Raw genomic sequence first — 9490 nt, forward strand, 5'->3', positions numbered from 1 at the left:
CCAACTGCTCTTGAGGGAAAGCCTTACTCTTGAGGAATTCGCGCGGATGGAAAGAAGGCGACATGACAGAGCGCTCTTGTTGCTTAAGTACTGAAGGCGCTAATAGCGTGAGGCTCTTCCCCGAAGAAAGAATGTTTCACCGATCAGCCCGCGCATGAACATGGCGGCCCGATGCTTAGACCAATAGGCGGCAATCGCACCTACGCTTCTATATTGTGCCAACACAACTACAGCTCTTTGAGATTATCGCCGCGTGTGTCACATTGTGTAGCACGGGTGCGCGAGTTTCCTTGACGCTAAAGGCAAATTTATAGCATTGCATTACTTCTTCAGGAAAGCTTCATTTCACATAGATTCCACATGTGCGTTGTATCTGCATATTTTCTTGTGCAGTTGCCAATAACACCACCGTAAAATGTTTTTTCTTTGTAATATTATAGAATACACAAAGTAATGGCATTTCAATTTATCGAGTTGGGACACGTTAGACTAGACGTTGATTGTACCACACCTATATTTGTAGTATAACATCCGGGGTGTCGCGTTGTTAAGGAATGCTGCTTTTGAGCTGAAGCACGCCATATTCATTGCTGACCTTGGCGTTGGGACGAATTGGGGCTACATGCATTCTTGTACAGCATATTTCTATTTTGGCCTTGTGCATTTTTTAGCTCTTTATTTGCTCATTGCTGAAATAGCTCACCGAAGAGACCATTCCCACCACATCTGGTATTTACTCGACAAAGAAAGTGCTGAAAAGTTGTATGTTGAAGTATCCACTAAGACACTTAATATTCTGCTATGTATACAGCTATCGGCTATGCTGAAGAACTTTCGATACAGTGCCACATTCGCCAGTGATTGCCTGCGATCGCATCCGGAAGCGTGCGAGGTATCGCATCAAATAAACGCCTTAATAGAAAGTTGGCTCTACCAGGTGTCGGTCGCTCTTATAATGATTGGCGGCGATGATTATAATCGGTGTTTATGAAATAAATGTAAACAAGCTGTGGCGGAAGCTGCAGTGGGAAACTATAAATTGCAGCACCAAGGCTTCTTTATTAACGTCGGGAAAAATACAATGTGGAAACTACGTGGGCCCATTTCGTCGTCCCATCATCGCAGCCCAGAGTCACTGGCGTACTTGAGTTGAACAACAGAAATCCATCACCACACAGTCGTCATCAACGTAATTATGTTAACTATTCGCGGCCAGATCGAGCTTCAGCTGGCCGCACCGTCGTCGCTTAGTGTGGATAGTGTTAGTGTAGTGCAGTGTCGCCAGCACGGCATTGAAATGTAGAAGGTGGCGCTTCGCTGTGAGTGGTTTGGCCCCGTTTTATGGTAACGAAACATGCTGTCAGCAGTGAGCTTATTATATATTACCCCCCCCCCATGCCGCATTATTGCACGAAGCGGGCCGTTTGGTTTTATGTATTTATTTATTTAAAAATACCTTACAGGTCCAAAGGGCATTGAGTAAGGGGGGTTTACTTATTACAATGAAAGCACAAGCAAACTAGTATGGAATAGGGTTACAATGCAAGTTGCAACAAAGCCTGTTTATCTTGGGATACACAGGTGAACGTAATCTGCAAAAAACTATCTCATGCATCTGGACTGATGACACGTTGTCGCACAATTTTTCCGACATCTGTCAAAATTCAAATATATCACGCAGTCTTCCAGGTACATATCAACTACTGCAGCCTAGTATGGCTAACAACTACTAAGACAAATAGTATGAAAATCCACGTGTTACAAAAAAAAGATAGTTCGATACGTTGCAAACATTCCGTACTTATCACACACTGGCGTTGCATTTCAGGTCTATAAGATTATGGCCTCTCATCACATATACAACTTTCGTATTTTGCGCTCGTTCTCTTTTTCGGCTAGCTCCTTTCACGAATTCCTTACGCACATAGCATCATTAAAACCCCGCACGAACTACCAGATACAAACTCTGGAACATAATTTACCTAGTATCTTAAACAGGTACAAGCATACCATGGGCTTTACTTTGAAACAGCTTAAAGATTATTTCCGAAACATGTAGCCTTATAACACTGTTAACTATCAGGATGCAATTGCAAATTGTACAAGTGGTTCTATTTTCAATCGCGACTAAACTTTTCAAACCTATATTATTGTTGGAAATGGATATGTTATAAAATTTTTACTGTTGGTATATCTGATCTGTTAAAGTCTAATCGGTTTATTTGTGTATTTACAATATATACGTGTGTTAGTATATATGTGAGTATATGTGCATGTCATCTGTATGTGTTATTAATGGTTTGTTTTTTATCATTAATCTGTTTGATCTCCTGAATGTCAACACTGCTAAAAGTTTCTACGTTGCCCGGGCCCAGTCAAGCTGTAAAAAAACTGCTTTTTGCCCAGGTATCCCTACCAAAAATGTGTATTTTGTTTTCTGGAAAATGAAACTGAAATAAAATTAAAACATCAAAACGCAACGCCACAGAGTAAATCGCAAAATACAAAACAAGCTTCCAACGCAAGTGAAAAAAAAAAGTGCAGCACAACAGAATACGTTTCCGAAATAAGCACTAAAAGAGCCTTTGAGTGCAAGTGAAGAAATAGAGAAAAAAAGAACGTAACACAACGCAAAGTAAACAAAATAAGAACTTAAACGACGAGGCCATGTTACAGAACTATTTCTAAAAAAAAATTTGTACCTCAAGCTTGTGGCGAAATGTGTTCAGGTTATTATCAAGGCGAAAGAAACCAGCGAAAAAAACCAAGACGCAGGACCAGAGGGAGGCAAACACGCACACAGTCGCCGGACTTACAACTGATTTATTCGAAGCATCCACGTACTTTTAAATACAGCTCTTCCTGTTCAAGCGCACGTGCAGAAGAAGCCAATCAGCCACATGAAAGAATTCAAACTAACCCGATAAAAATCGACACTCTTTCTCCGTGATAAAAACGGAAGGATCGCTTACGCAAACCCGCTCGTTCTTTTTTATAAAGAATGCTTCCAGTAGTTCACGCTCATGCTTGGACTTGCCCCTGCCGATGACGCTAGTACTGTGAAACAAGGGCGAGCAGGGGTGACAAGCCCTCACATGCAATGCCAAGTTGCTTCCTGTACCCGATCGTAGCGTGTTGGCGTGCTCTCTGAGGCGTTCGTTTAAGCATTGCCCTGTCTGGCCGATATATACCTTTCCACAGGCCAAGGGGATTGAATAAACCACCCCCACCGCGCACTTAGTGAACTCTGTTCGGTGTTTGGTTTTGCAGGCTGAATCTCGTTCACGGCCGGAGATGCGGGCACAAAGGCCAGAAAGCTTTCGGGGGGCTGAAAACACCAAGTTAACACCGAATTTTTGGGACACTCTTTTCAGTCCATGGGAAATTTTATGAAAGTAGGGAATCACCTCACTGTTTTTTGTCTCTTCTAATGGGCGATCTGAATTCCCACGCTTTTTCTTCATTTTTCTTGCCAAGGTTTCACCAACCGTCAACAGTACATGCGAGGGGAAACCGGAAGCTTCGAGCCGACCCACCTGCTCCGCAAGACTTTGCTGCATAACGTGCGGGCAACTTTTCTTAAGTGCATTCCCGTAACGTTCCCGTTACGGGAAGCACTTCATGATACGCGTGTTGTCAGGGTGTACAGATACGTCGATGATTTTTTAATCATACTAAATCTTTCTCCAACTGACCAGCTATCACTTGTGGCAGATCAGATTTTAAATGTTTTTAGTGCCTGTTCAAAGAACATGGTTTTTACCATTGACATACCAGCTGACAAGACCACTCGGTTCCTAGATTTAGAACTCACATTTTCACCTGACGGACACGTGTGTTGGAAATATGCTCCCAGGTCTAAAAAGGCCCTTTTGCCTTTCGGGTCTGCCCACTCGAAGTTGGTCAAACGCAGCATTGCGAATATGTGTTTTATGAATGCACTTAAGAAAAGTTGCCCGCACGTTATGCAGCAAAGTCTTGCGGAGCAGGTGGGTCGGCTCGAAGCTTCCGGTTTCCCCTCGCATGTACTGTTGACGGTTGGTGAAACCTTGGCAAGAAAAATGAAGAAAAAGCGTGGGAATTCAGATCGCCCATTAGAAGAGACAAAAAACAGTGAGGTGATTCCCTACTTTCATAAAATTTCCCATGGACTGAAAAGAGTGTCCCAAAAATTCGGTGTTAACTTGGTGTTTTCAGCCCCCCGAAAGCTTTCTGGCCTTTGTGCCCGCATCTCCGGCCGTGAACGAGATTCAGCCTGCAAAACCAAACACCGAACAGAGTTCACTAAGTGCGCGGTGGGGGTGGTTTATTCAATCCCCTTGGCCTGTGGAAAGGTATATATCGGCCAGACAGGGCAATGCTTAAACGAACGCCTCAGAGAGCACGCCAACACGCTACGATCGGGTACAGGAAGCAACTTGGCATTGCATGTGAGGGCTTGTCACCCCTGCTCGCCCTTGTTTCACAGTACTAGCGTCATCGGCAGGGGCAAGTCCAAGCATGAGCGTGAACTACTGGAAGCATTCTTTATAAAAAAGAACGAGCGGGTTTGCGTAAGCGATCCTTCCGTTTTTATCACGGAGAAAGAGTGTCGATTTTTATCGGGTTAGTTTGAATTCTTTCATGTGGCTGATTGGCTTCTTCTGCACGTGCGCTTGAACAGGAAGAGCTGTATTTAAAAGTACGTGGATGCTTCGAATAAATCAGTTGTAAGTCCGGCGACTGTGTGCGTGTTTGCCTCCCTCTGGTCCTGCGTCTTGGTTTTTTTCGCTGGTTTCTTTCGCCTTGTTAACATGAACCAACTAGCCCAGCAATTCACGCTTCTAGGTTATTATCAGAGGCGATATCATCGGGAAAATCATTCCACATGCGGATGGCTTGTGGAAGTGCGGATGTCTTAAAAGCGTTCGTGTTGCCAAAGATGCATGTGAAGCTGAGGTGATTATGTAGTCTGCGTGACGTGAAAAGGGGGCGTTCAAGGTGTAACGAGGCTATTTTATTGCTGTAGGCGTACTTGTGAAACAGGCATGGGAGAGACATTTGACGGCGAATGGCCAATGGTTGAACGGAATGATCAAGTTTAAGTTGAGTCACACCTGAATGATTGTCATAGCTCCTTGAAATGTAACGGGCGGCTCTGTTCTGAACTGCTTCAAGCATGTTAATTTGATAATGAGCGGAAGGGGACCAAACAGATTCAAGTTGTGGGAGGATGAAAGTTAGATAAGATAATTTGCGAACATTAGAGGGACCATGGTGGAGGTTACCTCGTCGATACCCTAATGTTTTTTGAGGCTTTGCAGGCAGCAGTGATATGATAAAACCAGGAGAGGCCTGGTGTAAGGTAAACGCCAAGATATTTATAACATGATGCCCGGGACAGGTGGTCTCCCTGTATGTGGTAGAAAAAAATGGAAACGCCACGCTTACGTCCGAAAGAAATAAATTTACATTTGTTAGTATTTAGAGTCATGAGCCAGGTGCTACACAAGTTAGAGATAACGTTGAGAAGGATCAGGTGGTCGTCGGGACTGTTTAATGCTCTGTACAACTGCAGTCATCAGCAAAGGTTCGAATACTTGATATGTTATTTGGCAGGTCATTTATATAGTTCAAGAAAAGAAGCGGGCCTAGAACGCTGCCCTGTGGAACGCCAGAAAAGACGTATTAAGAGTGAGAGGAAGTTTTGTTAGCAATTGTGAACTCCTTGCGAAGTGAAAGGAAATTCCGAAGCCATGATAAAGTGAGAGATTCTAATCGAAGGGCAGATAATTTAGAAATGAGCTGGCAATGGGCGACACGATCGAAAGCTTTGGCAAAATCAAGAAATATGGAATCTGTCTGTAGGCCATTGTTCATGTTGGAATGAAGGTCAGTTGTCAATTCCAGTAGCTGCGTTTCGCATGACATGCCCTTCCTGAATCCGACTTGAAAGAATCGCAAACCACCATTCAAGGGGGGACTGGCACTACACCAAACAATGTGTTTCGAGACATTGCCGTGTCTTTTTTTTTGTTTTTTTTTTTGTGCATGTTTCGTTGGCGTTCCACCTGCTATACTAATATAGTACAGCTTAATTATTACCGCCTTCACTGCGAATATGGAACTAGATATAAAATAGTCAGCATCCCTGTACGACGAAGTTAAAGTAGCAAGTTAATGCGCACGTCACCCACAGTACGTCCCTCACAAGCAGGGAGTGACGTCACTACACTTTCTTGAATAAAAGAAGAACCCGCCTAGCAACTGATTTGTGTTGTAAGAGTGTTAATATAGCGAGGCCTCCTGAAGACCAGCGTGGATACGAGTTGTGGCGAAAGAGTGGTTGAGTGTATTTCTCTTCTCTCTGCTCAACTCTTCGTAGGTGGACGAAGCAGCTGCGCAAGCCCAGTCGCAGGCTGTTGAAACGTCTTCGGCTAATAATTAGGTGAAGTGCATGTTAATGTCTCCATGCGAATAGTTTCAAGATGCGTCGCAATGGGTTATCGCTCTAGTTGTCGTTTGTAGCTTCGCTGTATACAACCACGTTCACAGCGTAGATCGGAGAGCAGTTTTTGTTTTTCTGCCAACATTCGTTCAACTGTCCCTAACATATTCTGACGCGGCATTGTGAACTTCAATATTTGAGCCCCATAATTACCAGCAGGACGGAATGACTGTACACTTTTCAAGCATATTTGTCAGCTGCTGGTCATCATTTGTGCGCGTGACTGTCATATGCGACATCGACGACACAGACGCTCTTTTTGCGGCCAGTTTCGGTATCAAGGAGCCTGCCAAGGGGAACTAATTGGTCACGTAGCTCCCGCAAGAAGTCCGCTATTCAAAATTTGATGATTGGGATAGGTAGTGTCGAGGACGGGCCCCAAGGTACTCATTTGCTGTAGCCACCTATTATTGATAATTAAAACGTTCATTAGCGTAACTTCGTTAATTACGCATGTAAGTGCCGAAATTGCTGAAAAGGCCGCCATTCCGTGCACTCGAATGGTAAACATAACGTGACCAAGATTTACATTTTTCTAATTTTAAAAATTTCGTGCAGCTAAAAAGAACACCCTGTATATATATTTGTATGTATGTATGTATGTATGTATGTATGTATGTATGTATGTATGTATGTATGTATGTATGTATGTATGTATGTATGTATGTATGTATGTATGTATGTATGTATGTATGTATGTATGTATGTATGGTATGTACGTATGTATGTATGTAGGAGTGCATGCTTTTATGCCAGATTAAACACTAAAGTCTGCAGTACTATCGCGCGTTGTAGTTGACACTGAGCGCGATAGTAGATAAATGTTATCTAAGGTTTTTCAGAAATATAGTCTCTGGGGCGGTTATAGTGATATATTTCTACAAACAGCGGCAACACGAAACATGGCTCCACGGAATTTTCGCGCTGCTCGTGTCTCGGGAATGTGCGATACTGTGTTAACAGAATAAAATATTGTATCGGCCGCAAACCTGCATTCTAAGCTCACCTAGCAAACGCGGTGTTCCCGGGCGATCACTTTCGAGGATACTTCATCGCGAGATTTCGGATGACTAGCGCCGGGAGCGTAGGACGAGAGCGACCTTGGCACTTCGCCATAACAGCGTGTTTGATATTGCGCCAGAAACGCTATCGCCAGTAAACACGGACGCGCCCGACACTAATGAAGCGAATTATGGCGAAAGCGAAAGTTTCCTCTAAAGTGAACGGTCGAGTATCGAAAGTGTTCTCACGAAAATGATCGACGCTATTGGTTTTTACAGCGAACGCTGTATATGGTTAGGCGAAACTAAAAACCGTTCGCCGCATGTTTCGATAAGGGTCTCCATTGGCTGCGCCGTCAGTTACGTCGTTCTCTACGTCTCACCCAAGCGCGCGATCCATTGGCAGCGCCGTTAGTGACGTCGTTCTCTGCATCGTACCCAAGCACGGGCAACGCCCCGGCGAACGCGTTCCCGCCATTGCCACGTTGACGTTGCTCTACCCGCAACGCCGCCACCTCGGCTCGCCGTTGTCGCATGCGTTCGACATCTCGAGTTAGCTCGGCGTCTTGATTAGCAGCATCCGCCCGCCATTGGCGCTTGCGTTCCACTAGAAACACAAACATGTCACTAATATATGAGAAACGCTTCAATACAGGGTCGGGATTAACCCACTGCTAAACACCGGGGCGGCCCGTTTCAGCTTCGCTGGTTAACCATCTGTACGGAGTGCGTAGGCGGTGATTTTTTTTTTTTTCGGTCTCGTAAGTCCACCGCCTTTTAACCGTTTCCCTAGCAATATACCGTCGTCATGTAAAAAAAAAAGATTTAAATACAATACCGACGGGTCTCTTGATATAAGAGAAGAGGAAACAGGCGTGTGACACCCCCGTCCTCTACTGTGTCGGTGTGCACATCGTGAGCGACTGAACCGCGTGGTACTTGACCACCACGGACGCACCATGACGTTACCCTCGGCGAGCGGCTTGTCGAGTGGCGGGCAACCGTGGTCGGCGGCCGGCACCGTCATTCCGAGGACGATGCCCACCACTGCCATGACGAGGCCAGCAACGATTACGATGCAGGCCACCACGGACACCAGGATGACGCTGCTTACCGGTGGAGATATGGTGGACAGGGGGAAAGTAGCTTATTCGCTCGGTCATTTAGACGAGTCCGTCTATGTTGGCACCCATTCAATTAGTGAATAAGTTAATCTTGATGAATAAATCAAGCAAACAAGCTAACTTTGTTTAAGGGAAATTGTTGCGCAGCAGGCTCAATACATAACGCTGGTAACACAGTACAGTCGAGCGCAAACTTTCTACAACATATTGACGTCATGCCTAGGAAGAACAAACAATCTAAAAGGACATTTTCCCGAACAAATACAAGTTAAAATATATGGGGTTTACCTTCATTTAACTACAGAGAGGGTTATGATGTGCGTCGTGTAATGGAGAGCTGGGGATTAATTTTGATCACATGAGGTCAACTTGTGTACACCCCTGACATCGCTATTTTCCGCCTCGACAAGCATCATACACAGTTTTCACCCTCGTCAATTTGTTGCGTACGCGTCTCATACTGTTTACCCTAATTAATATTAAGTAAATAGTATTCTGGTATGCTACGTGTCATAACCATGATATGATCACGAGGCACGCCGTAGTGGGAATATACTTCGGATTAGTTTTGACCACCTGAGGTTTCTTTGACGTGCAGCTAAATCTAAGTACACGAGTGTTTTTCTGCATGTGTTTTTTTTTTTTCTGTACTAAGTGTAAGACCGCGTTTACGTTGCTGATTGTGATAATGTCATTTTCTTAGTTCTCCGGTGTACTTGATTGGAATAAAGTGTACTACTTTGGGGGAGTGGGTCCAACGAGGGCTCTGCGCTGAGGCATTTTTTAATGAAAGTCCAGGTGGCGCCATCGTCACTTTCTTCCGAATGAGCGGCCTCACTCGCCGGCAGGACGCTTATCGCGTCGGAGACCCTACCGCA

The sequence above is a fragment of the Dermacentor silvarum genome, chromosome 6 (assembly GCF_013339745.2).
Source record: "Dermacentor silvarum isolate Dsil-2018 chromosome 6, BIME_Dsil_1.4, whole genome shotgun sequence".
Lineage (NCBI taxonomy): Eukaryota > Metazoa > Arthropoda > Arachnida > Ixodida > Ixodidae > Dermacentor > Dermacentor silvarum.